Genomic DNA, 26,246 nt, shown 5'->3' on the forward strand with positions numbered 1-26,246 from the left:
GTGCGGTTGGAGGCGGCTAAAGCGATGGCAACCTCCTTTGCTGGAGTTGCAGTGTCGGCTCTAAAGGAGGGGCCACCGACGTTGTTGCCCTCTGTGATTACAGCGGCCGTGAAGGGACCCGACGGGGAACGGCCCGAGACGCCTACGTAGAATACGCTGGGGCAAATGGAGTGCCGCGCCCGAAGGACAGCATCACGCGGTTGCCGGAGACAGGGGTGTTGTTCGGGATTCATGTTGTGGGAGAGTGGCTCCACTCATAGCTTCTGGCGCCAGAGATCCGGCAACGGCGAGGGAGGGACCAGGTCAGAGGTTGTGTGGCGGCCGAGTATGTGTAGCAAGCGGCACCCGGAAGGCGTCTGCGACAAACAATTAACGCGATGGGCTTCCCGCAGCTCCGCGAAGGAATTGTGCAACCCCAGAGACGCAAAGCGCCGATTGGAAGTGGCGGAGGGAAGGTCCAGCGCGCTTGTGCACTAAGCGGAAAAAACATCCAGCTGTTGTTCATGGTGACGACGCAGGCGAAGGTAGGGTGAGGCGTAGAGAATCTGACTGGTCACGAACGCTTGGGCCAAGTGGAGTGCACCGGAGGCTGCCATGCCTGGTAGAGACCCGCCGAATTATACGACTCACTTCGCTGGTACGTCAGAGAGCAGCTATGGTACCCTTAGGGTCCAGTATAGACTACAGGTGAAGCCCGAGAATCGGAAGGTCCTGGACCGATAGAACTGGGCTGGACGGGAGAGAAAGTTGTGGTGGCGGTAGGCGGGGGACCGATACAAGGGCCGATTTGGCTGGGGAACGCTCCAGGCCACAAGAAGCGGCGTAGTTGTCCACCAGAAGGGGCGCCTGTTGTAGGCGTTCTTAAATTTGATCCGGAGAGCTGGTATTGGTCCAAATTGCAATATCGCCAGCATAGAGCGCATGGAGTATCCCCTCGACCTTGTGCAGGAAGGAGGGGAGGTTGGTGAGAATACCACTCCTTGAGCCGTATCCTTTTTCCTAGTGGGTACGGGCCGTGTTCGGTGGAATTGAGGCGGAAGAAGACAGCGCGATGCGAAAGAGCGGCACAGATGTAGTTTAAAGTCTTCTGTCCGCAGTCTCTGGTAGAAAGGTTAGCGAGACTGCTGTGTTTGAGATTGTCTAACGCGCCCAAAAGATCGAGAGTGAAAACTACTTTGTTATTGTGGCGCATAGTAGGCCGCTCTGTGACATCATGGTGGGGTTGGAGCAAGACGTGCTGTCTTGCTCCAGCCCCAACACCGTTTCACTTGAAGCCAGGTAGGAAATGTTTGAAACATGGCGAAGAATCTTTTTTGCAAAACCAACATTTATTTAGGTTCTGTTTAGTTGTGGTAGCCCAGCCTAGACTACAGTAGTTAGCGTAGGATGCGAATAGTGCGTAATACACTTCCAGTTTTACCTTCGAGGGGAGTAAGCGTCAACATCGTCACAATGCTCCAGTAGTTGACAGTTTCCTACATAGCTCTTCCACATGCGAGCTCCATCTAAGGTGAGACGAAAACGTAACGCCGAGTATCTTGTGTTCGTTTACTACAGCGATGTTCAGACCTTCCTATCCAGCTTTACTTATAAGATGATTAATCTTTATTTCGTTAAGGCTTGACCCCGTGGATAGCTTTGAAAGTGCGGTATTACATTGAAGGACTAGATCATTCATGTTTGGCCTAGAATATTGTATGCTACTGTCATCGGCATACATAACAAATTTTCCAGATTCTTCAATATTTACGAGGTCATTGATATACACATTGAACAAGGGGGGACCAAGAATGCTCCCTTGTGGCATACCTCTTGAAATAGGACGAAAATGCGATTGGAAACCCTGCAAACATACGTTTTGCTGGCGGTTGTTTAAGTAAGATTTCAACAAATCCAAAGGTTTCCCACGAATTCCACATGCGAAAAACTTGTCCACAAGAATCTCATGACTTAGAGAATCGAACGCCTTGGAAAAGTCAATAAAGAGGCTTAACGTGTGTAGTCCGCTATCTATGTTGGAAACTATAGTTTATTTCATTGTTAGTAGAGCTGTTTCTGTCGCCCTTCCCTTTCGAAAGCCGAATTGTGCTTCTGATATGATATGTTTGTTGGAGAAAAAACCGGTTATACACGTGCAGATGACTTTCTCTAAGCCTTTAAAAAAAACCGGGAGAGCGGATATTGGCCTATAGTTTGCATGGACTGATTATCACCTCCTTTGTGTATTACAGAAACCTTTGCGATCTTCGCTTCTTCGGGAAAGGCGGCAGACGTTAATGCAAGGTTAAAGATATGCTTTAGAACGGAAGAGATACATGCAATAACGTATTTTACTGGCTTTATCTGCAAGTCATTAACATCTAGGGTCCTGCTTTTTTCAGGTTCATGAAGGTTCTGAAGATTTCATATTCATCGGTTGGAGCAAAAAACAAGCTGTCACTAGTGTTGTAATTCAAATATTGCGTATGTGACATGTTAATAGGTCTCTTGTTATGATCAGGCACGCCAGCATTCACAAAGTATGCATTGACGAGTTCGGATAGATTTGTGCCAGTAATATGCTGACCGTTGGCTGTGACACTACCTGGAGTGATATGCTTCTTGCCGCGACCCAAGACAGAGTTCCCCACCATCCAAACAGCCTCTGGGCGTTCCTTAGGGATATCAGAGAAAAGTGAATGATAATAAGTAACTTTAGCACGCTTTAGCTCACTGTTTACCTTATTTCGTAGTGCCTTAAATTCTTTCAGCTATGACGGGCACCGTGTGCGTAGAAATAGATGATACAGTTTATTTTTATTTTTTATCATTACTATGTGCTCGCGTTGAATTCATGGCTTCCTTAACTTTTTAGATTAAGAGTTTTAAGCAGAAAATGCGTAGCGTACACGTGAAGAAAGGTTTCAAGAAATCTGCAATAGGCTTCATTTGCGTTTCTTGTACGCGTAACATGTGACCAATCGCGCTTAGTTATTTCATGTTTGAACGACTGCAAGGCTTTACCAGATAAGTGCTGAACAACTAGAGGCTCAGGTTCGCGTCTTTTTTCACTTATAGTACCATCAAATACAGCAAATATGGGGCAGTGGTCATTGAGACCTCATGCTAATGTTCCCGCATGTAGAATGAGAATCAGAATCAGAAAATCAGTTTATTCAAACGGCTAATCAGAAATACATGTGAATCATCTGGGCCCTTAGCCTTCTCGGCTAGACTTGGGCCCATGCAGGAAGTGCGAAAAAATAATTATAGCGAGACAACTCAGTATTTTACACAGGATTCACGTAACAGCAGTTATACGACAGTTATACACAAAGGCAGGCGAAATGCACAAGAAATTATACAATAGTTCGGAGGACAACATAAAAAATAAAAAAGTAAAAAAAATTTAAAAAAATAAAAAAAAATACAAGGAAGAATGCATCAAAGAGAAAACACAGACTTATAGAGGAGTCGAATATTGCTGGCTTCGGAAAAATTTTTTTATATCGGCGATTGAGAATTGACCTACTTTTAAGTTAGCAGGCAGCTGGTTCCAAATTTTAGCAGTGGCATAGGCGATAGTTCTTTTACCATACACATTATTAACAGCTGGAAGGTTAAATCGACAACTGAAAAAATTTCTAGTTGGACGGGATGGATATACAAAAACAGATGATGATAGTGGGATGTTATGGCTTAGTATATGTATAACCACACAAGCTAGTTTGAAATCCCGCATAGCAAAGAAAGGTGTAATGTCTAAGTAACGAAATATCGGAGCGGATCTATCTGTGTGTTTACTATGTGTTATTATTCGAAGTGCTCTTTTTTGTAAAATTACTATTTGATTTAAGTACGTGTTATACGTAAGTCCCCAGGACTCCACGCAGTAGGTCATATTGTTTTGAAAAAGGCAATAATACAAAATTTTTCATGTGCGAAGGGGGAAGAACTTTCTAGCTTTTATTAGGATAAAGCAAGCCCGTCTCAATTTACTGCTTACTCGAATTATGTGAGGATTAAAATTGAAAGCTGAATCTAGGGTTATACCAAGATATACCTGTTGATCGACTCGTTCGAGGGGGTTTGCGCCTATGCGTAACTCATTTAAGCTATATGAATTTTTATATGGACTAGAGAACACAATGTATTTAGTCTTTGAGGTGTGTATTGTTAATTTATTTTGTAAAAACCACTGGCACATCTGAGAAAGATCATTATTAGCGTGCCTTTCGAGCATATTAGGGTCATGACTAGAGAAGAGAAGGGCTGTGTCATCAGCATACATAATAGTTTGGGCATAATTCAAAGCATCTGGCAGATCATTTATGTACAAGGAAAAGAGTAATGGTCCCAATACCGAGCCCTGAGGCACGCCACAAAGGATGGAATGAACACTTGATACGGATTTGTCGATTTTAACACATTGCTTGCGACCAGAAAGATAGCTTTCGAGAAACTGCTTCGCTTGACCTCTGAATCCATACCGATGTAGTTTTGATAGTAGTATATCATGGTTCACAGTGTCAAACGCCTTTTTAATATCAACAAAAATGCCAACTACATACTCTTTGTTATTTAATCCTTTGTTAATAAATTCACTTAAACATTGTACAGCCGTGGAAGTAGATCTGTTTTTCCTAAAACCATGCTGGTTATCTACTAGTACGTTATACTTATCTAGAAAATGGGTAAAACGTTTCATCAATAACTTCTCAAATACTGTGTTAAGGGCACTAAGTATTGATATTGGTCGGTAGTTCTGGATGTCATCCTTACTACCGGACTTGTATATTGGTGTGACTTGCGCTATTTTAAATGCGTCTGGATATGTGGTCATGTAGAAGGATGCATTAAATAATTTTTCTAAATGCCCACTGAGTTCCTCGATATGCTGTTTAATGACGAGTAAGGGTATCTTATCTTTACCTGGTGTTCTTCCTCCAGTCATTGTTTTAACGGTAGAAATGATTTCATCCTGAGTAATATCATCAAAAACAAACGAATTAAGTACAGGAGCTGGGAGCTCGGGGGCTTCGTGCATACTTAGTTGTTTCGCAAGAGTTGGACCTATATTACAAAAGTATTGATTGAAGTCTTTCGCAAGGCTTTCTGTGGTTCTAGTAGGTGGGATAATTTCTGGCAATATATGATCCTTCTCTCGAAGTGTAATGACCGAGTTTATTATTTTCCACATTTAGCGCCGAAACCAGTACACTGGTTTCGACGCTCGTAATTATTAAGTCGAGAGTTGACGCGGTAGCAACTGTCACGCGTGTCGCAGTACTAATTCAGTTAGTGAAACTAGTAGAGCTAAGAATATTTTTGAAGGTCGTTGTTTCACGTGTGTTCTCCGAAATAGTTATATTGAAGTCACCGCCGCTAATAAGGTTAAAATTGTTTACTGAGATGTAATCTAGGAGGCTTTCAAGGTAAGTAAAGTATACGACAGTTATGAACTCTGTGGTGTCCCGCAGTGTTAGTATTCCGTAGTCATCAGTAACCCTGCGAAACGCTGGTACTAAGACATACGTTGGTCATTTTTAACATATATAGCAACACCGCCACCTCGTTGTTGAGTCCTATTTAGAAAGCAATTATTATCACCGGGAAAATTTAGCGTAGTGCATCGAGCATTGTATCAAGATTCTGTGATTAGTACCGCAGACAATTGGAAACTAAATGCAGTTACAAAATGCTTAGGAGAAGCTGAGCATGCATTCATGTGCAGAACACAGCGAAGCTTTGCGTTAGCTGGGTTAATGTGACGTGGCAAGACAAATTCATGATAATCCATTTTGGAGGTTTTCTGTTTCTGAGTAGCAATCAACGGATGTAACCCATACAATCTAGTGGTGGTGGTGGTGGTAAAAACTTTAATTCGTCAACAGAAAATGATTTATGAGATTAGATGTGGAAAGTCATGATGGCTTCGTGAGGTGGCCGTCAGACCGTGTCTTACGGCGACTTCTAAAGCCCAGGTCACGGCCTGCAGTTGAACCGCGGGTTCCGAGCTGGTCACCGCAGCCTCCCACTGCTCTCGGTTGGATAGCTGCCATTCGGCTCTAAGTTTGAGCTCAGGGCATCCGTGCAAGATGTGTGCTAAATCGGCTTTGTCGGCCTCGCATACCGTACATTCGAGGGAGTGTGTCCCTGGGTAGACTATGGATAGTTTGTACGGGTTGGGGAAGGTGTGTGTTTGGAGTTGCCTCCACGTCGCCTGCTGGTTTTTGGTTAAGGAATTGTCGGGGGGTGGGTATTCGAGTCTTTCGTTTTTATAGTATTGCGTAATTTCGTGGTAGGTTATAATGCGCTCTTTTGCTCCTCGCAGGATCGGTTGGCTCACTGCCCGGTTGACGAGTCCTCGGGAGAAATTGTGAGCCGCTTCGTTCCCGGGATGGGACGAGTGCGCAGGGACCCAGATGATTTTGATCTGGCGGGGCGTGAAATGTACTTTCTTTAGAATTTGTAGCAGCGGTTTGTGGGTTCTGCCTTTGGCAAAATTACGCACTGCCATCTTGGAGTCGCAGAAAATTATTTTGGCTGCGGTATTTGTGATAGCTATTGCTATCGCGGCTTCTTCCGCTTCTTCCGCGTGCCTTCCAAAAATGGTGACCGCGGTGATTGGTTTGAGGTCGTTTCCTACTACCCCTGCGGAGAAAGCGTCGCGTTCTCCGAGTTCGGCTACGTCTACGTAGACCGCCTCCTCGTGGTTTGCGTAGTGTTTCTGGAGTGCTTTGGCCCGGGCCTGTCTCCATTTGCTGTGATACTCAGGGTGCATCTTCTTTGGGATTGGGTCAACCCTGAGGCGATTGAAGATGTCTCTGGGTATGGGCCCGACGCTTGTTTGAGTGCTCTCGTACGGGATGCTTAATTTCCTTAGGATGTGTCTTCCCGCAGGTGTCTTGGTTAATCTTTCGTATTGGGCTGTTCTGTGTGCTTCAACTAGTTCGTCCAGCGTGTTGTGGACGCCCATTTTCAGGAGTCTCTCGGTGGATGTGTATCTCGGCAGGTGGAGCGCCGCCTTGTAGGTTTGTCTTATAAGGCAGTTTACCTTTTCCTTCTCCGCTTTATACAGGTTGAGATATGGGAGAGAGTACACGTAACGGCTGAGCACGAAAGCCTGGATTAGACGCCTAAGATCCACTTCCTTCATCCCAAAGTGTTTGTTGGCGACGCGTCGGATCAAACGGTTGGTTTGGTTCACGCATGCCGTAAGTTTGTTGATAGTCACTGTGTTTTTGCCGTTGCTTTGTAGGTGCATACCTCGTATCCGGATCGTTTGGACCTCGGGAACTAGGGTGCCGTCCACGTATACTTTTATAGGGACTGAGGTTTTTGTATGGCCTCGTGGATTATGTCTTATGACGAGAAGTTCAGATTTTTGCGGGGAGCACGATAATCCTATCTTCCTGGCGTGTTCCGAGACTACGTCTGCTCCAGTTTGCAGTAGGTGCTCGATCTCTCCGTCGTTCCTAGCGTATTCTGTCAAAGTCAGTCTCGTCGGCGATCTGAATCATGACTGCGTTATCAAATTGCCTCGCAAATATCCTGCCACTGAATGCCCACACACACTTCCTCTTGAGTTAATGCTTACGTCTTATAGCCATGCCCAGAAGCCGCTTCAGAGTAGGGCACAAATGCCCTTTAACGAAAACGACATTCGAGCTATTAAGCCCAATCTGGAAGTTAGTGAGCTTTGTCTTTTCGGCCTTTATCAGCGTTATGTCATGTTTCGCGCGTGATTTAAACTGGACAATAATGTTTGTCTTATCAGGATTTCTTGTCGGCACACGATGGCAGGCTTCGATATCGGAAAGTGTTATTGGTTCACCGATAGCAGTTCCAATCTTTGAAACAATGTCGATAACCTGTTCATTTTCGCGTTTTTCGACACCTTGAATTTCGACATTGCAATTTCTCGAGTACTGTTCTTGATTCGTGACACTTCTTTCAAGCTCACAAGCACTCTTCTCAAGGGTTGTACACCTGGTTCGCAAAGCTTCATTTTCGCTGTTCAACTTAGCGTTTTAGGGGATTTCTGCTTCCAGACTCTTCCTCAAATCCGCCACAACACCGTATGATAATTCAAGGCTTTTGGTCATGTTTCTTTGTTCACTGTGGAGCGCACGAATTTCAATTCGCAAGTCTCTCTCCAGTGATTCTCGCGACATCTTAAGTTCATCTTTGAGTTTATTAAATTCTTCCTTAAAATCTTCTTTATCTTGGCCATTTTCTTGGCCATTTCACTCATACAACGCTATATCAGCAAGCCCAAGAGTATAAAAGAAGTCCGTTTACAAAAACAGACAAAAAATAAACTATGGCAGTGGCAACAACGAATACGTCTAAGAAGAACCGGAAGACACTGCAAGTTTACCGAGCACTAACCTGCACCAAGAACCGACAGCAATTAGGCGAGATGCAATGCCGGTGTCACCACTGCCAAGTGTGGCCGGTAGCAGCTCTTGGAAGTCCTTATATGCGCTTTCTTCACGTTGATAAACGCCGCCGCTAGTTGCCGCAGGTTCCAAGCACTGCTCACTATTCAACTTCCCTCCGGATGTTATCTTCACACGACGCTGGAAGGTAGCAAATAGTGATGCGCAGATGGTAATGCACAGAAACGGAAGGACGTAGTGCAGCATACAGAGTTAATGAGGAGGAGCAGCGATAGAAGAGCCTGGTTGGGGAGGCTGTCTAGGAGTGACACTTGGATGCCATGCCGGCCAGAAACCGTGCCCTCGGCGCATTTTCGCCAGCGCAGCCCGCAAGTCGGGGAGCGTGTATAGAGAGTCGAGCTTGACGTTGGGGAAACCGGAACATTTATATTCCTGACCCTCGGGTAAGACCCTGCGAGAATTGTATCGGTCGCAGAGATCCCGCGCAAGTTGATCTGTCATGCCCTGATAGGCATGCAAGGGGCGACGGAGTTGACACTGTGTATCTCCAAGGGTGGTGGAGGGTTCCAGAAGGCTCCGAAAGAGCCGCCACGAGCTCTTGGAGCACATCTGACCTGCTGCTTTTGTAAAGCTGTTGTCCAATTAGAGTCGACAAGCTGCACGTTATACTCAGCCGCTTCTGCGGTAAGCACCTTGATACGGAGCGGAGTTTAAGCTTCAGCTTGTTTCGCCGCCAACAGTACGAGGCCACGGCGAGCATCCCAGAGATGCAGGGGGTGTGGTTCGATAGCAGGAGCCAGGTTAGAAGTGGAAAGGGTATGAGCGTGCGTTCGTTGCGTATGAAGGGCACAGGATTCCCGCGCCACATATTCGATGCCTGACTCAGGCATTGGGCGAAAGGTTGACATGTGAATTTGGTCCAGTCACTCAGACCTGGTAGCAAGTGTTGGAGCACTTTCTGATGCAGTGTGAAGGCAATTTCGAGCAGAAAGCCTTCGCTACTGAGGGTTTCATCGAGTTTCTTCCACGTAGTATCACGAATGTTATGGGAGAGGGAGAGGTCTAGGCAAGTGTCATGTGAGACCGAATTACCGGAACGTGTGGGATGTACTGGATCGCTGAGCAACGGTGAGGCTGAGCGAGGTCATGAGCTCCTTAAGGTGTCGGCCCCGAGTTTTCTCACTGTGGTCACCCCAGTGAGGGCTGGGGACGTTAATGTTGCCGTATTCAGCAGCGGTTGATGAGTCGCCGTACACGAGGACCGACAGAAGTGTTGCGTGAAGGAGACCCCCGAGAGATTAGTGGAACAATGTAGCTTCAGAATATAATTCACGTTCAGAATGATACCCTGACAATGTGAATCGAGGGTTGGCCCGTCCGCTGAGGGAGTACTGAGACCATGTAGGAGTCGTACGGGAGGCCCAGATTGAGATCGATCTGAACCGCCCTGCACACCTTATACACGAACAGACAAGACATGTGGCCGCCTACGTAGGGGCCGTAACCGGAAAGGGTTGGAGTTGGACCAGATTCCTGGAGTGCCAAGGCTGGTTAAGAGCCAAGGGATTGGAGGGGCAGGGAAAGTGTGAGCGCTTTCGCCTGTTCCCGAAACCTCGAGTTCCACTGTATGAGCTCGAAATGTGACGGGTGTACGATTGGCCGCCATCAGGAATGTCCTAGATTTCAGATGCCATCCACCATCTCCTGTTGGGAGCCTTATGAGACAGGAAGGAAGACGGAAACGGGGTCGTCCTGTGTCGAGGCGGTGGTCGCCACCTTGCGGCGCCAGGCAGCGGAACCGACACTATTTGGCGAGGAAGAGCAGGACGTGTTGTTCTGGGCAGAAACTGAGCGATCGCCCAGGCCTGGATGGCCTGCACTATCTCAGCAACAATGCGTGAACGGAAAAAGCGGAGATGTGGTGGAGGAGATGATTGTCAAGGATGGAAACGTACTCCTCGAGGGGTAAAGTTGAATCAATGGGGGCCTTAGCTAGGGCAGCCAGGGGGGTAAATAAAATCTTAGAGTGCTAAAAACACGAAGCACCTACAACAATAAACACAAACGACGCGCGCTCACTCACAAGTGATATTTATTGAACGTATGAGAAAATGCATACATAGAAAATGAACGAATCGCGATTGTCAAGATGAGGTAAAAACAGCATGCATCTAAGACACGTGTGAATATTGATGAATAAAATTGAATTCTTTATCATTCAGTAATAAGGATTGACTTACACACAGCACGGCGTTTTTGATGATATGATAGGCTTCCGAGATTTCTTATGTGGTTTGGTTACAAAAAAATTATGGGGTTTCACGTGCCAAAACCATTTTCTGATTATGAGGCACGCCGTAGTGGAGGACTCCGGAAATTTCGACCACCTGGGGTTCTTTAACGTGCACCTAAATCTAAGTACACGGGTGTTTTCCCGTGTCGCCCCCATCGTAGTGCGACCGTCGTGGCCGGGATTCGATCCCGCGACCTCGTGCTCCGCAGCCAAACACCATAGCCACTGAGCAACCACGGCAGGTGTGGTTTGGTAAGAGTGACGGAACAAAATGACAGTGTTTTCGAAGATGCCTTTACAATGTCACGATTTACAACGTTAGGCGAGATGAGAGGATGGCACCTTGTTTAATGAATTTCTGTGCTCTCTGAGGCGTAGGTTGCCACATCTGCCTGTTTTGCCAATGTACGTATTACCACACTTTAGGTAAATTCCGTATACTACTCCTGAGACACAATCGACACAACGATATACATGTTTCTGGCCGCACATTCTATCACCCACTGACGCTGCCTGTGCACTTCTGTGCACAATGGAGCAAATGCGACTAAGCCTGCGTGGTGCAGAAAATGCCACCGGAGCACCATAACGCCTTGCCACATGTTTTAGGTCATGTGAAATTTTATGTACGTATGGATCGAATAACGGTCAATTTTTCGTTTCCTTCATTTTGAACAGTAGGACGACACCCGCATTATTCTTGCTTTGCAATGCGCATGATCTTTTCACAAACGGACACAAACTGACGTGATGAGGTACACAGGGTAACCTGCGGCCTTAAGGCGTTCCACTTGCATTCGGAAACTGGTGTTGAACTTGTGCACGCAAGTTCCTTCGAAGACCGCGCGTGAGCTCGACAGAAAAATCCCACGTTTCACAATTTTTTAGTACCCCGACGAGAAATTTAAAACAGCTTTTGCAGATCCTGAATTGTAGTGCCAGCAAACATGATCGGAACCAATATTCATGCACAAGTGAAGGAACTAATCTATTATTACTCGGCAGCTCGGGGGTGAATTTTAGAGACATGCATTATTTTTGAAAGCAATCGTTATTGTCTTGCATTCTCTGTGACGCACGTGATCTGTCAATAAAGATCAAATAATTTCGCAAATACCTGAAGACTGCTACACCCTTTTGAAACTTGCCGTTTACAGCCTTATCTACACCACCAAGAAAAATGTAACTTGACATTGGCGCCACGCAAGAACCTATACAAACACCTGATTTCTGCATATCTAAATCTACCTTCGTGCTTTGGCACGAAGGGGCCAAATCACGAAAGTACATTTTAAGTAGAAGGCCAAAATTTCGAAACCTGAGTCAACCGAAACGCCACATCTATTGCTAAACGCGAGTTCGCCGTTAAAAACTACAATACAATGTTCAGCATGGCTTAATAATTTGTCGTGCGGCGAGAATAAAGCATATCAACAACGCCAATGCTGTAGGCTGTGAAGCCGGCAAATTCATTCTTGTTAAGCAGCTACACAATAACGCCAGAGTTGTTAGCATAAAAAAGGGTCTGTTATTGTTAACGCAGGAAGGTGCTTCTGATGATACTTAGACACGGCTAGCTGCCAGGTGTCCTTTGACCTAAACGGCATTTCCAGTTTATGTAAACAGCATTTCCAGTTTGTGGACTTTCATCGTGAAAAATATTTCTAGCTCTACACCTTTCGCTTTCTTAACACTCGAGCCAAGCTTTTCTAAATTAGGCCTTTTCAACAGACGCTTCGCTCGCGTTTTTGTCTCCTTGCTTTTCACCGAACCTGGTTTAAAATTCTTCCCCAGGACTTTCAGCACTTCTTCTTAGCGCAGAAACTTAGAGAAGGTGAGTTCATGCAACGTTGGAATTTTACAGTGCTCGTTTTCTGGGCCTCTTGAGATACAGTTTGCCCGTACTGGCGAACACTTGCCAGAAAAAGCCGCGAGCTCTACAGGCTATGCAAGCTCGGGATTTAAGTGTTTGTCTTGGTTTGTCAAAATGCACATCGACAGTGGCGACTATTTCAATCGCCCGTCAAACAAACACAGATTATGGTAGAAGTGTTCAGGGTGCACATTAGGCACTTAGCCCCTGCCCGTTCCCATCGTCGGGCAACACTATCGTCATAAAGGCCGCAGGCATCATTTTTTACTACAATTTCCCATTATTACACCCGCCTTCCATCATGCTTCACCCCCGCAACTAAGCCATCGATTCCTCTATGGTGTTGTTGTTGGCCTTCCTTCCCACAGACATCATGAGTCCTGCTACCAGTGTAAGCAGCGAATACATCCAAGAGACCGTCACATCGAGGATTAAGCCTGTTTTGCGTGCGAGCTATGACCCGGTGGTGGTCGTAGCGACTGAGCGAAACCGCAGCGCAGAGACGCAGCTTCGTTGCACGTGCTCCGTTTTCGCGCGACGCGTGCCGCTATGATGCACAGTGTTGCTCGCGCAAAGCGCCCGTAAGCCGCGTGTTTCGGCGGTCTTCAAGAGCTGCGTCTTGCTCAAAATTTCCATGTGTTGGCGCATTTCGGCTCTGGGTTTTATCAGTAGAATAAGTGTCTGCTCCACTTTCGCACTTGTAAACCTAGCAGAAAATAAAAATACTGTGAGTCGAACTTCTACAACAACTTTGTACAGCGAAGCTGTACATGGCTACGCACTCTCCCCTCCAGTCCTTCGCTACCACCTCGTGCTCTCCCTGTAGCTTGAAGAAAAGAGCACTGCGAAGACGCGGACTAAAATAGGAACATGTACGACGGACAAGGCGCTATCCAAGACTGATAGGAGTTGATTTCGATGAGGTTGATGCATGTGGTGTAGGGACAAGGTTGAACTTGTGAAGACAGGAAAGGGCCCAGTGTAGAAGAAATCTGAAGCAGCAGAAGCGTGACATAAGTGGAGGTGGAGTTGTTACCACAGCCCCACCCGCCCCGGTGTTATTGTTCAAGCCGTCGCAAGAAACCACTGCCATGGACTTGCAACACATCTCGGAAGATCGCCATGACGACTCTGCCATTACGGACGAGGACCTTTCGCAAGGAACGCCATCGGAATGTGCTTATTCTAACTGGTCTTTACACCTCAAAGGAAGAACGAAGAAGAAGCTCGCCAGAGGCGAGCAAGTACGCATGGCAGGCAGGGTGATCTTTCCGCTATCACTGTCCTCCGCCACCGCGTTATCACCAACATCCTACGCAGCTGCGAGCGCTGGGGCATCAAAGAAGCCTTCTTTTAAGAAGAGGCGATGACTCCACCCCCTGCCGCGTAGCGACTTCAAAATCATCATTCGAGGCAAGAAAAGTCTTCTGGTGAAGAGTTTCACCATCATCAGCATCATCATCATCATCAGCCTGGTTACGCCGACTGCAGGGCAAAGGCCTCACCCATACTTCTCCAACAACCCCGGTCATGTACTAATTGTGACCATGTCCCTGCAAACTTCTTAATCTTCATATAGGAGGTTGTGGCCAAGTACTGCACCAGGGTGGCCAATCCTGCTCTGGTGAGGGAGTGCGTTACCGGTTCTGGTGACCGGGATCAGGCCACACTCCAGGCCTGTTTATGCAATTTTATCAACACGTAGATTCTTTTTTTTAATCCGGTGAAAAATTGCGCGGTACCGGGAAGAGTTTCACCAACCACCAAATCTCGAAAACCGTCTCGGCCGCCTGTGGAGGGAAAGTTGAGGATTCGCATTTCCTCGTCCGCTTGAACCCGGTTCCAACATAATCACTGTTAGTACTCCAGGTCAAGAGGTCGCGGATACTGCGCGCAAGATCACGCGGATTGTGTTGAGCGGCAACCTTTACGAAGTCAACTCTTAAATTGCGGCACCGGATGCAGAGTCTCGGGGCGTCATTCATGTAATCGACCCGGATACCCCGCTCGAGGAGCTTATGACTCACCTAAGTGTGAGAACCCAAGGCGGGGAAATCGTGCAGGCCCGCATGCTGGGAAAGACTAATACGGCCGTTTTCAGGTTCAGCTCTCACGTAGTTCCATGATACTTCTACTACTACGGAGGGGAGACCAAGTGTCAGCCATACAAACCCACAGAACAAATCTGCTACATGTTCCAGCGCATGGGACACTGATCGGACGTTTGTCCTACCCCGAACATCAAGATTTGTCTCGCTTTCTGGACGCATGACCCAAAGGACGACCACGAGTACTCGCTCAAGTGCGCCGTCTGCGGTGAAGCTGACGCCACGGCGTCTCGCGAGTGCAAGCAAAGGCGCAAAAACAACAGCACTACCACTAAAAAGCGCCTTCCGCCAGGAAGGAGGAAGGAAGACGACGACAATGATGGCGGAAGGTCAAGGCGAATCCGCCTACGGTGGTTCTGCTCGGAGTCCTCCGCGAGCTGCACAAGGTTCCGGGCCCAGTCCAGGTCAAGAACTCGGTCCCGGTCCAAGTCCCGGTCCCGGTCCCGATCCCGGTCTCCTTCCAGGTCAAGGTCCCGATTCCGCTGGGGGAGGCCAAAGCCAGGAGAGAAGCAAGGGCAGCGGCAGCCTTCGACCTAGTCATCCAGGTCGAAGCAGAAAAACCAATCGCGCAAGAAGAACCAAGCCAACAACAAGGTGAGCCAGAATCAGTCTAGTACCTCCTCCGCTCAAAATACCAATGACAATAGTAAGTAGTCCCCAGAATGTATGCGCATGAGGGAAGAAAATAAAAGACCTGAAAGCTCCTGTTAACGACCTAAATCAGCGCATGCAATGCATGGAAGCGATCCTAAGCAAAACAAACAACACATAGGCAGAGTCGAAAAGCGGAACGATAGGCCACCAGTCCGCCATCTCCATTCCTCCCCCCTCAAGAACCACCACGCCCTCCTCACTCCTCAGTGCACTCACGGTAGCAGCAGGCCAGTTAAGTGTAGTCACCCTGAAAACATTTATGCTACGTTACAACATATTCTTAAGCAGGTGGGCGAATTAAACAATGAAGTCAAGGAGAACACACTAATCTATGAAGACCTTGAAAGAAGAGTACGCAAGGTTGAGTTTGCCTCACGGAAGCGGGTCGACGACGAGAGCCGCAACCCACGCATAAAAGCAACCCACGCATAAGAGCCCGTGTTGTCTATGCTCCTGCATAGACAACACGGGTGACGTCAGGGACGCCGACAACTGTGACGGCAGTGGCAGGAACGTCAGCAATGGCTAACACCACACGCAGCGTGCCTAAACACCTCGAGATCTGGCAGTTGTATTGTCGCTATTTCAACAAGAAGGAACGTTCAGCGCAGCTCTTCATCAAAAATCACCCATACTTCCCTACGTCATCTGCCTTCAATAAGTCGGGGAGCAGCAGATCAAGCTACGGGGTTACTACGTAATTAAACACGCGGGATCACCAAAGGTCGTGGTTTTAGCTCACAAAACGGTGACGGCCGTGGGACAACATTATCAACATCACGAGACTAATCATGTTCTAGTGGAAGTCCTCCCGCAGAAGAGAGGTAGATATAGCACTTTCATCCTGATTTTGAATAGCCCACCGAGGGCTCAGAAAGACGACTTCCGCAACATCATTTACGACAGCGCGAGAGCCGCTCACTGCAAGCAGCTCGTAATGGTAGGAGACATGAACGCTAGACACACGACTTGAGGCTACTAACAAAACACGCAAAAGGGGAGGTCGCTCCTCAAAGCGGTTGACCAAACGGGCCTCGAATTGATAACCAACCTCCTCCAACCAACCCGAGTAGGCAACAGTGTAAGTCTAGACACGTTTCTAGACCTGTCATTTCTCAAAAACGTAAGGGAATACTTGTGGACGCACCTGGGTGGAAACAATGGGCAGCGATCACTACATCCTCAACATCTCGGTATCCACCCCAAAACTCAAGACATTAATTGGCGAAATTAAGCTTACGGACTGGGAGGCGCACAGGCAGCACCCCCAGCCCAAAGACGTTAAAACGGACATAGCGGAATGGATACAGCACCTCCACAACGTCCACATCCAGACCACCAAAACAATCCAGCGCACGGTGGAGACGCACGAAGTCGACCACCGGCTCTTACACCTGTGGAAAGCCCGTGAGAGCCTCATCAAACGGTGGAAGCGACAGCGGTTAAACCGGAAGCTACGTTATATAAAAGCATATAACAGATGAAGCCAGAAATTACGCGACCGAGCTGACGCAGCGAAATTGGGTACAGTTTCGCACCTCGCTCAAGGGTACCCTGAGTATGGCGCAGACGCGGGCCTTCCTACGTTGCCTGATCGAGCCCGACGAGGTGAAATCGACAGCCAGTCAGACACTTCTAGAAATTGCTCACAACAGTTCTGCGGGAACGACCACAACCTGATTGACACCTTAAAAACGAGATACCTGCGTAGCGACCCCATAAGACTCTGCCTTCTAAAATACGAAGCGGAACCAAGGCCAGAACTGGACGCTCTGATCACGGAGGAAGAGGCGTATGCCGCGGGACGAGTATCACAGCGCAACACAGCTCCCGGTGTTGACAAAATCACCAACGCCACGATTAGAAACCTGAGCTCGATGCACATCCTGGACATAACCGAAAACCTAAACGGGCAACTCTGAAGAAAGGGCCACGTACCGCACGAGTGGAAAGACGTGGAAATCATGACCATTCCTTCTGCCTTCTCCTAATTTTGTTTTCCACTGTTATTTATGAGTGTTGATTATTTCTTGCCGTCTTGTTTCACTCTGTATTACCCGTTACATTGTGATGTTTTTTTTTCATTTCTTGTGTATGACTGGCTGTCATCTTGCTGTTATGCCAACTTACAAGGGGTCGGGACCTCGTCAAGCTGTCCAAGCTTTTAGTCCTGTACTCCTCCTTCTTTAAGGAAATAAAATGATTGATTGATTGATTGATTCCCAAATCCGGCGAAAAGCCCACGATCGACGCCCTGCGTCCCATCTAGATCAACCTAAAGGCCTCTCACACCATCCCGACCCTACGGTCCACCACCAACCAGACCTCGCAAATTATGAAACGAATAACAAGAAGCCGCAAGGGTATGCGAGAAGAGGACACACTTCGCCTCGTCCAGGCTGTAGACATCAGCAGAATAACGTGCAGCATGCCGTATGGCTACCACTCGCTAAACAAACGCGACCAAGAACAAGTCGATGCCATCATCAGAGGCCCGTAGAAAACGGCCCTGGGTCTCCCTGTCACCACCTCAAACGAGAAGTTACCGGCCTTCAGGATCCAAAACACCTTCGCTGAGCTGTCGGACGCGGTTGTGGCTTCGCAAAAACCCAGAATACAGAACACGGCGGCGGGCAGAGCCATCCTCCACCAGACCTGAACGGCAACGGAGATCCGTGTCCTCCATGAGCAATGATCACTCTTGCCCCAGGTCAGAGGCAAGATCAAGGCGAACCCCATACCGAAACACATGAGTCATGAACTCCATGCAGGACGACGCAAGGCTCGCGTCGACAGGCAGTGCCGACAATTCAAGGTTGACCTGTACGTGGACGTGGCGGCGTACCCTGTAGGGGTCCTCTTCGCGGTAGCCACCGTGAACGGGATAGACAACTCCTTGACCCTCGCAGCCCCCGTCTTGGCAAAACCCAGCTGCGGCTGAGACCATAGCCGTAGAGCTAGTAATAAAGCAACAAGACAGGGTAGGCAGGGAAGTCCATGTCGTTACCGACTCGCAACAGGCCGGCCATAACTTTATCAACGGGCGAACACCGCTGCTAGCATGCAGCTTAGATTCTAGGACCGAGGCTGTAACAATCCCATCAAATCACGTGGACGCAGGGCCACAAAGGAATGGAAGGGAACGAAAGGGCGAACGCCTTAGCTCGGGCGCTAATCAACCGAGCGGGGCGAAACCAATCGTCTCATCAATCTCCACCCTTTACCTCCGTGCCCCTGCCTTACAATTACTGCGACCGACTCGATATCCAGGGATTCAACCGCAGGACTCATCCTCCCCCTCACAGAAAGTTCAGCACTGAAGAGGCAGTAGCTCTAAGACTTATTCAGACTAACACATTTCCAAACCTACACCAATACAGCCAAATGTACCCACGAATATATCGCGGCATCTGCCCTTGGTGCGGCGAGACACGCCCTACAATCTTTCCATCTAGTGGAGGGTAAGGGGGCAAACCTCAACACTTAAAGACGCCTAGCACGTCATTTGAGCGGTGGTAGGTACAGTTGACCGGCCATACCGTGGCGGGACAAGAAGCTCTCGTCCAGAAAGTACGTCGAGCAGCCGTTGCCAGTGGAATCCTGGAATGAGGACACCACCCACTCGACATCAAGAGCAATGACCACGATGGTCGAAATAAATGGTTTCTCTCTGTCTCAAGCGAAACACACTCGTTATGAAAACATATTCACCACTTTCTGCACCATCTTGCCCATATTTTGCATAAACGGCAAAACCTCCATATTTAATATGGAGGGAATATTGTTTGCTAACACGGCCAGGACACTGGCCATTCACAATGAATGTCGATGGAAATCGAATGCGTGTCCAGTCATCGTTCAGTGGTCACTTCTTGCAGGGACGTTTGTGGGCTTCTTCAACTCTCTCTCTCTCTTTATATATATATATATATATATATATATATATATATATATATATATATATATATATATATATATATATATATATATATATTTATATATATATATATATATATATATATATGTGTGTATATATATATATACATATATATATACTGTGGTGATGAAGTGATCGCTAACACACTTTATATCCATTTCAGTTAAGTTTATTACCTCAAATGTCGCCCGCAGGGGTATTATTAGGGGTAGGCTTTGGTAAAAAAGAACAAAAAACATTGTGAGAAACAGTCATATAACAAATTGGTCGAGTACAAGTTTTATAGATGAGATGGAAAAGTTGTAGTAGCAATGTTGGGGGGAAGGCCATTCCATTTTGTGGTGGTTCGTAAGAAAAAGGAGGCAGTGAAAGTGGTTGTCCGAGCACGTGGACGCGCTACTTGAAGTGGACGGCTGGTGCGATGAGATATACGTGCTGCTGCCATGATGTAAGGTTCCTGATTAAGGGAAGGAATGAACACGTGGTACACGGAAGGACCGGAAATGCGACGTTGACATGAAAGCATTGACAAGCAGGATTCTGATTTCAGAGATGAAACGCTGACGTCGTATGAGTATGAGGTATGAATGAATCTAACAACACGATTTTGAACTGATTCTAATCCGTCGGTGAGATATGCGTGATGCGGGTTCTGGATGGTTAACGCGTATTCTAGTTTCGGCCTAACAAGTGACTTTTATGATAGTAATTTTATATCTGGTGGGACCTTCCATAAGTTCCGTTTTAGAAAACTTAAGGTTTTGCTAGGTGCGGAGGTAATGTTAGTGAGATGCGCTCACCGAGACAAATCATGAGATAGGGTAACACTTAGATACTTATAGAATTCTGTTGGTTCTGATGGCATGTTATTATTTGTATATGGGAAGAAGACAGCGTGAGAAGGACACAAATTTACATTTGTTGGCGTTAGGGGTATCAGCGAATTGCTGCACCATTCTAAGACATTATTAAGATGCTTCTGGAGAGCAGTATGGTCAGAGGAGTTATTGATAGAGCCGTAGATGACCCAGTCATCCGCAAACATTCGTATGTTAGAGGAGGTACGCTTAGGTAAATGTGGGCGAGGCGGCAGCAAACCCGGCAACTTGCTGAACAATCCCTTTGGCTTCATGCTACAGGTTACGGTGCTTACTCTCGGAAACCAAGCTTCGACTAGCGCCTGTGCTGCTTCGACAACGCTGGTGGGCGTGGACCAAAAGGCTGGCGTGCATTCATCGACACGTGGTGAATGCGGCATCATGAATCGACAAAGTTTTCCATGCATCACAAGTCAGAATATCGCCTCCACAACAGTGACGTCAAGTCACACGCCCCATCGGTCAGCTATAAAGGCGCCGGACGAGCTGTGCTTCACCATTGGGCGAGAGGCAGCAATCCCGGCAACACGCTCAACAATCCCTTTTGCTTCATGCTACAGGTTAGTAGATATATGCCAACTCGTGGTTATCGATCGGATAATCGGTTTTTGCTGCTGCTGCCCTGCCCACTGCGTGTTAATTATTTTTTGTCTAGTATAATTACCCCATTATTTGATATCTTCTGGTTTGCGGAGACGTAGAAGAAAATCCAGGTCCAACAGAAAAAGATCTCTTGCTAGAACTGTTAAATGGGCAAAGTAAAATTCTTTCTACTGTACAGGACATACAAGGAACACAGAAGGAAATGCAAAGGAACCTATCAATATTAACACAAAGAACTGATGACATCGAGTGGCGATTGGGTGGTTGAAGTGCACTGAACTCTAAAGTAGAAAGCATCGAAACAACAATAACGAACCTCGAGGAACAACTCGCCAACATTAGTGAACATGTTAATGATCTACAAAACAGAAGCAGGAGAAATACCTTAACAATTTATGGCTTACATGAACCTAGAATTGAAAGTTCAGAAGACTTAGAATGAAATGTAAAAGATGAAGTCTTTAATAAAAACTTGGCATTAACGTAACAGGCATCGAAAGGAGTCACAGACTCGGAAGAACAGGCGAAAATAAAACCCGTCCAGTGATTCTAAAATTTCTTGACTACCGAGAAAAGAATGTCCTGCTTAGAGCGTCGCATAAACTAAAGGGTAGTGAACTGTCCCTATCTGAAGACTTTTCTAAGCGAGTACGTGACACACGGAGGCTTTTATGGGAGAATTATAAAGAACAAAGGCAGAAAAACATGAAAACATGAAAGTAAAGCTGCATTACAATAAGTTGAGCATAAACAGGACTTTGTTTGGTGGGGGTGCTGAAAAAGAAGGGCGTTATAAGCTGAAGAAATCAAGTCCTCAAAATTGACAGACTAAGCGCAAGCGTGGCTCTTTCGGAATACTTAACTTAAATTGTAGGAGCATTATGAACAAGCGTACAGAGTTAGAGGGAATTCTTTTGTCGTATAACGCAGATATCGTTGTCTAGACGGAGACATGGTTAAATGAAGCAATATATGATAGCGAGTTCATTCCACATGGGTACAGCGCATTCAGAAAAGAGAGGTAGCAGGGGTGGAAGGTGTAGCCATCCTTTTCAAGGATGATATTAAGCTCTTAAATATGCCTGATTTATTGGATGTTGAATGCATTTTTTCAAGGCCTACCATGAAGATATTCGATATGTCATAGCTGCTCTGTACAGACCTCCTAATTCTGGTGTTGAAGTTTTGGATTCTTTGAAGCTATACATGAGCGAGCATGTGAAACCCGCTGACCGCATTATTCTTTCGGGAGATTTTAACTTGCAAAGCGTTGATTGGGAAACGATGTCGGTCAAAAGTGATAACGACAGCTTAGGGGAGGCCATGCTGGACATTGCCTTTTCTTTTAATTTATTTCAGTTAGTGGATACCTGTACTAGAATGCAGGGTAATTCTGAAACAATCCTGAACCTCTTTTTTGTAAGTGAGACCATAAGTAGTCACACTAAGTGCGATGTATTTCCCGGTATACCAGGTCACGAGGCTGTGTTACTAACAATAAATAATATGAATTGGAAAGACGGCTCCAGCGCTGTCCGATTCCGCAATTTCTCCCGAGCTGATGATGTCTCGATTATAGATACGCTTTCGTTTTACTTAGATTAATTTTAAAAGAATATTGTAGACGTGCAGAAACTAGGGGAGCGCTTTCAGAGTAGTGTTAATGAATGCATTGAAAAATATGTACCAACTATTGTTAAGAAAAGGAAAAAGAATCCTGGATTTCTCGGGAGACGCTGAGATTGAAAAAGCAGCTTAAGAGGTTAAAAAATGAAATGAAAAAATCAAGCAGTCCTTCACCAGATCAACGGCAAAAATTTCTCTCTCTTTTATCTAAACTTCGAATCCAACTATCGACTGAGATACAACGTTACTATGGAGAATCATTGCCTAAATACCTCACAGCGTCTCCAGATAGATTTTGGCGGGAGGTGTCACCGAAACATTACCAATGCGATGTATGTGAAGTTGACGGTATTCACTTGAATGATGAAGAAAAAATTGCTAACTTATTTAATGAGCATTTACACTCCGTTCTTACTTGTGATGCCATGTCTTACCTATGTTTGAGAATTGTTTGCCCCCTATTTCTGATGTATCAATAAGCGAAGAGGGTATATTCCACATGCGTTTAAAGCTTGATGAAAAGAAAAGTTCAGGCCCAGACCATATATCCAACACTTTCCTAACAAGGTATGTCGAATGGGTTTCGAAACACTTGTACATTGTGTTTTTACGTTCCTTAGAAGAAGGTCAACTCCCGAATGACTGGAGAACAGCCCGAGTAATACCACTTCATAAACACGGCGCCAAACAGTCTATAAAGAGTTACTGTCCGATCTCTTTAACCTCTAACACTTGCAAATTATTAGAGCACATAATACATAAACACATCGTGGATTTCTTAGATACGCATAACATCTTAACAAAATGCCAGCATGGATTTCGGAAAGGGTACTCAACTTGTACACAACTAGTTGCTACCATCCATGATTTTGCCGTATCTGTAAATAACGCAAAACAATTTCATGCAATATTTATGGACTTCTCGAAAGCTTTTGACAAAGTATCGCACAGTAAGTTGTTATTTAAAATAAATAGTCTGCTTAAAAACTCTAAACTTGTCAAATGTATATCAGCATATTTGAACAATCGCCACCAGTTTGTTGCATTCAAAGGCCATCAATCTAACCAGTTACCAGTGAAATCAGGTGTCCCGCAGGGCTCGGTCCTAGGGCCACTCCTTTTTCTTATGTATATAAACGACATGGTAGAAGACATCTCTGTGAAAATAAAATTGTACGCGGGCGACTGCGTTCTATATGCGGAGGTTAATGATCAATCTGATCAGGAATTGTTGAACAAGGATTTTCAGCGTGTTGCTTCTTGGTGTAAGCGGTGACAGATGTGTATAAACTTCGACAAGACCGTTTTCATGCGGATCACTCGAAAGAAGCGGCCCTTATCGTTTAAGTATAATTTTAACAATGTGCTTTTGTCTGAAGTGTCCGAGTACAAATATATTGGGCTATGAATTTCAAACAATCTTAGGTGGAACAAACATATTCACTACGTTACAGCGAATGCTTATAGAAAGTTATTCTTTTTAAGAAGAACGTTAACTTTGGCTACCCCTGCTGTAAGAAGATTAGCATACACATCCATTGTCCTCCCAGTCTTAGACTACGCTGCTATTATGGGACCCTTATACAAAAGGTAATATTCTGAAAATAGAGAATGTCCAAAAAAAAGCCGTACAGTTCATTTATAACAACTTTCGACGCAGCTCAGTAACTGAACTACAAGCTTGCGCTAACCTAATCCCGTTATCCGATTGAAACCGCTCATCACGACTAAAATTTTTATATCAATTAGTTAAGGGGCACTATAAAGTTGACGTTAGCGAATGGATTACATTTTCTTCCGGTTATTCAACACGCCGAAGATATGAACTAACAATAACACCTTTCGTCCTCATAATGACTCTTTCAAGTATTCATTTTTTCCACGAAGAGTCAGAGACTGGAATAACCTCAGCAGCTGTATCGTTCAAGCAGATTCTTTGTCAGCTTTCGCATCCCTTCTTGATGGTTGAAACATAATTGGTTATATTATAGTGACTGTCTATATGATATATGCGTAGAGTGTTCCTCTGTGTCATTTGCACATTTGATAAATGTTTTGCTTAAATTTTCTTTTGTTCTTTCTTGACTGTGACCTAGGCATGTAGATATATTTTGTTTGCCATTAGGTTGTATTTTCTCTCATGTATTGTAACCCACCCTGCTAAAATCCCGGTGGGGATTGCAGTATTAATAAATGAATAAATAAATAAATAAATAAACAAAAATATAATAAATTATATTGTTGCAAGAAGAAAGCAGGCCCACGAGTGTAAAATAATGTATATTTACAACTGAGGTAGATGGCGTTCAGGCAACTGCCAGACTTCGTCTTCCTCTAGTCCAATTCAACGTGTTCCTTCTCTTCAGCGTAACATCACCCTCCCGGCGCAGTAGCTCCATCCCGGTGCAAGTTATAGAGCATCACTTAATGGGGCGCCATAGGGCTTGAGCCTGATGGCGTGAACAACATCGCTGGTGACGTTGGGAGGCACTGAAGTTCCAAGATATTGAATCTCCAACACTGAAATTAGGAAGCAGGGGCACGCCGCAGGGCTCAGTTCTTTCCCCGTTCCTCTTCAATGTGGCGATGAGGGGCCTCCCCGAAGCTCTGAGAAACATACAGGGACTAAATTTCAGTATTTATGCGGATGACATCACCCTCTGGACCAATCAGGGGAGCTATGCGAGCATCGAGGAGCGCCTGCAGGCGGCGGCGGATACTGTCGTGCACTATGCTGCCGGTAGGGGTCTGTCGTGCTCACCGCAAAAATCGGAGTTATTCGTCTACAACCCAAAGTCGCTCCGGTGCAAGCGTAGCTGGGAATTTGACATTAAAATAGAGGGGAAACCAGTCCCAAAGGTTAACCAAATCAGAATCCTAGGACCTTTCATGCAGGAAAACGGATATAATGATGGGACAATCAAAAATCTAGAGGGCTTTGCCACGCAAGCACTTGGCATATTTAGAAGGGTCGCGCTGAAAGGACGAGGCCTGAAGGAAAGAAGCTTGCTTAAACTAACCCAAGCATACGTAATAAGCCGCGTGTGCTATGCCACGCCTTTCTTAAACATCAGGTCAGAGGAGAGGAGGAAACTCGACTCGCTCATTCGACGGTGCATAAAGAGGGCCTTAGGCTTACCAATTACCACCTCCACAGAAAAGCTCCTCTCTATGGGAGTGCACAATACCTGGGACGAAATAGCGGAGGCTGTCAGAATTTCGCAGCTTGAAAGATTAAGCCGAACGACCACGGGCAGAGCTATTCTCGATATGGTAGGCCTGCAAACAGACAGGGGACTACGAGGCAAGACAAACATCCCGCTGGACTGCCAAGAAAATATAATCATTCCCCCCCTCCCTCGTAACATGCATCCCATATTCCACACGGAGAGGAGGGAAAAAAGAGCAGAAGCACTAATCAAACGCTTTGATTCAATGAACAGCAAGTCGGTTGCGTACGTGGACGCGGCAAGTGGCAAGTCGGGTGCGGCGGTCGCCTCGGTGGTCGACGGCCGAGGTGCCCCCGTATCGGCCGCCACCATTAGAAGCCGCAACTCGGAAACGGCTGAAGAAGTTGCGATAGCGCTCGCTTGCGTGGGAACGGAAGCAAATTTCATAATTAGCGATAGCAAAACGGCCATCTGGAATTTTGGAAAGGGCAGGATCTCGCCGGAAGCGGCAAGGGTTCTGGCCAGTAGACGGCTGAACAGAAAAATTAGCCTAATTTGGACCCCTGCACACACGTCCGTTCCTGGCAACGAGGCGGCCCACGAGTTAGCCCGAGCTCTCTACTTCCGGGTGGCTGTGGAACCGCCCGACTGCCGGAACATGGACGAGCGTGTGCAAAATTATACGGAGATTGTCGAAAATTATCGGCTACGCAGGAGACT

The 26,246-nt window shown here is 46.3% G+C and overlaps 1 protein-coding gene across 14 annotated transcripts in view; it reads left to right on the top strand.

Annotated features, from left to right (window-relative positions):
• LOC135907082 (uncharacterized) overlaps positions 1 to 26,246 on the top strand; it is a 307,176-nt gene that overhangs the window by 74,630 nt on the left and 206,300 nt on the right. For 2 of the 14 annotated variants that reach the window (XR_011507589.1, XM_070522701.1), the window contains exon 3: positions 20,389 to 20,687. The exons of 11 other annotated variants lie outside the window; for them this stretch is intronic. The gene's annotated coding sequence lies outside the window, so the exon portion shown is untranslated. Of the gene's footprint in view, positions 1 to 14,986; positions 15,253 to 20,388; positions 20,688 to 26,246 lie in introns of those variants that run through there. One more of the 14 variants, XM_070522703.1, reaches the window with a different exon arrangement.

This window comes from Dermacentor albipictus, chromosome 7, assembly GCF_038994185.2.
Source record: "Dermacentor albipictus isolate Rhodes 1998 colony chromosome 7, USDA_Dalb.pri_finalv2, whole genome shotgun sequence".
Lineage (NCBI taxonomy): Eukaryota > Metazoa > Arthropoda > Arachnida > Ixodida > Ixodidae > Dermacentor > Dermacentor albipictus.